We start from the raw sequence: 3333 nt of genomic DNA, 5'->3' as shown, positions 1-3333 counted from the left end.
TACCTTGTATGGACTTGTTGAATGTGAACCTGATGTAATGTTAATGCATAACATAAATGAAGGAAAAGTTGAAAATAAACTTGCTAATCATGTTATGCAATATCTGTTTCATGGGGTTACTGGATTCCGTTGGCCGTTTGCAAACTATCCAACTACAACAGCTCCTCCTGCTGATATATTTGTTTGTACATGGAAATGTATTGATGCTTTGTATGAATGGGGATTCAAACCTATATACTGTTGTATGGATGGGTCTAGTAACAATCGCACATTTCTTAAAATGCACTTCCCTGAAAATGATCCTTTGTCTACTGAAATGATTGCTGCACATTACAAGAACCCTTCAAGGAAAATGATATTTATCATGGATCCATGTCATCTAATCAAGAAACTCCGTAACAGCGTACTCAGTAGTGGTATTCAAGAACATCACCAAAGGTTATTAACTGTTGATGGCAAAACAATTCAATGGCAGATGTGGATTGATGCCTTTAACTGGGACCAAGACAATCATGCATTTAAAATTCATTACAAGTTATCTCAGGAGCATATTTATCCAAACAATGCACAGAAAATGAGAAATAAATTGGCTTTTGAAACCCTGGACTCTGAAATGTTACATTTAATGAAAACTTACAGTAATTCTCTTGGTGAAGCTGGGAAAGCTGCATTGTGTGGTGCCATAGAATTTCTGGAGCACACTAGTACACTGGTTTCCTTTTTCCAGGATCAGCGACCTGTGAAAGACATGAGTGATACAAGATTAATACAGCTAACAGAATCATACAACTGGTTTAAGTCATGGGAGAAAGAAGTTTGTCAGAGTGACACAACTGCCAAGCGTTACAAGAGTTTAATCACTATGGAAACCAGAGAGGATCTTGACTTCATGTATTATGGTATCATGTCACTTATTAAATTCTGTATTGAAAACATTCACACTGAAATTGTCCCTGCCAGATTAAACAGTGACATTATTGAAAATATTTTCTGTCAACAAAGATCTTTATATCATGGACCTACAACAAATCCTACTTACAATTCCTATAGAACCGGCATAAACAGTGTTATTATTGGAGAGACAGTGGTGTCCAGAAAATCTAATTCTGGTGGGAAACGTGCATCTCCTTTTGTTGCAGCAATGCCTTCAAAAAGAATTAGACTGTAAAAAAGAGAGAATTTTGATTGTAAAACATGTCATTGCTAAATTCCATTTTTTGACAGATTAAATGATACATGTATTCATCACCTTAAGTTCTGTGTCTGCTTTTTCTTCCTTAGGTGTAAACTGTCTTGATTTTTCTTTTCCTCCCTCTGGTTTTCCTCTCTGACTAGTTTACAATCTTAATGAGACATTTAAGTTTTATCTTCTTCTACAGGAAATCTGCTTAGGGGGGCACAATTTGTTTCTTCACACTTTGTAAGAGCGGTAACGTTCGGAATACACAGACACTTAGGTATATGATGTATAAGGCTGTCAATTATTGAAGCTTTTGTACTTTTCATTGACTGTGTTAAGTCATAGGCTTTAGCAATATCAAGTAGTTGTTTTTTAGTAAAACTTCTAAAAGCTAACGCTCCTCTATCAAGCAGTGATGATTAATTTTCAAGTGGGGAAAGATGTTTACCCCATCATCATTGATAATTTGGGTCATGGAGATTTTGGTACTAGTACTGTCTTTTGATGAACTTGATCCCTCTAGCACCCGCTTTCTCAAAGTGTCTGTTTTTTGTTTTTGTAAAGTTCTCAGCACATCTTTCCGAAACTGGTTATTAGCGACACGACAAAATCTCCATATCAGGTCAAAATAAAGTTCTTTTAAGCTACTCAGTGCTATATTTTTGTCACATTTCAAAAAAGTATCATTGAATTCAAAGTTTTGTAACAAATGTTCAAACTTGTTGACTAATGCTTCATTTTTGGACAGTTCATCTTGCACAGAATTTAAAACATTAGAACCCTCTGAATGAAAAGTCTTTTCATAGAGCTCTTGCTTAATCTTGTCCACTTGAATAAAAAAATCTAAAACATTGTCCTTCACATTTGTCAGACTTTGAGAAATGTTTTGGAGCTCCTCGTCTCTTCAAGAGTTTCTTTATACATACTGTTTTGTGCCAACTCATCATAAGTAGATGCTAAAAAATCCAACATCTTCACTTTTACAAAACAGGAAGTGACATTAATTAATTTGTCTTTCTTATACATGTTATTTCTCGCTAATTTGATGTAATGGTGCTTTGATTTGGCAACACATCTCCCACAAATATATCTCAATTTGCCTATACTTGCAGTCAATTTTCAGATAAAGTTGTTTCTTAACTGGTGCAGGAGTCTTTTAATGATTTTGCCTTTTCTTCCAAAATAAAGTTTGACACAATATCAAATACTTTGCTAAAAATCATAAAATCATGCTGTTCTGCATTGTGATGAATACATTCTTCAATTAATGCCTTGTACTCACTGGAACTTGTAAACTTAAACAATTCACAGTAATATTTGGTCCACATTTTAGAGTCAGGATTTCTTCCCTCACTTGCTGCACAGTTTTCAAGATATATTACTGAAAGTTTCTCATAAAGTCTCTTTAAGAAAAATTTTGATTCACATGCATTTTTTTCAAGAAGATCAGAGAGTCCTTCATGTATAATTCTTTGTTCATCTGTCTGTACATGCATATTTTGTAAACATGATCTTATCTTTTCTATGTCTATGGGACATTCCGTGTGAAGATTCTCTGAGAAATTTTCTGGAGTATCATCAGTGGGAACATTTTCTGTTGCTGACAGTGTAGACATTCTATCAATTTCACGAATTTCTTCTGCATCAAAGTCTGACATTTCAGACTCAGAATCTATGAATGGGTTGTCAAAGTCAGTGTTGAAATCTTCTTCCAGTGAAAATGAAATATTACAACATGCCAGTTCTGACAGGAAGGGAAATGTTTCTTGATCATAGAAGCCAAAAATGGCTGCATCTGGTTTAAGAACATTGTAGGGATGGAAGTTTATTAATCTCAGTCATTTCTTCTTTCTTGCTCGCCCGATTGCAACTCCTAACATTCCGGCTTTGAATATATTAGAGCAATCTACTTCCACTCTGTCCATGGATAATCCTTGAGCTTTATGTATTGTTATCCCAAAGGATACAGCCAAGGGAATCTGTGATCTACTGGCTACAACTTTGTCATCTATAGAACTATAAGCAGTGAAAATTTCTTTTCTCAATTCTGTTACTGTATCATTAAATTTTACTGTCACAGAATTTTTTGAAACACTGAGAACTCTTCCTTGTAGACCATTAACTAATGTAGTGCTCAAATTTTTGACAAGCAT

General features: G+C 34.7%; 1 pseudogene; it reads right to left on the bottom strand.

The window, feature by feature from the left end:
* Positions 1-1531: 1531 nt before the first annotated feature.
* Positions 1532-3333, bottom strand: LOC134246907 (uncharacterized; annotated as a pseudogene).

Source organism: Saccostrea cucullata, unplaced genomic scaffold (genome assembly GCF_032062105.1).
Source record: "Saccostrea cucullata isolate Sc308-1 unplaced genomic scaffold, CSIRO_AGI_Scuc_v1 ctg20585, whole genome shotgun sequence".
Classification (NCBI taxonomy): domain Eukaryota; kingdom Metazoa; phylum Mollusca; class Bivalvia; order Ostreida; family Ostreidae; genus Saccostrea; species Saccostrea cuccullata.
The sequence above is the reverse complement of the archived record's forward strand: the minus strand, read 5'-3'. Positions and strand labels throughout refer to the sequence as shown.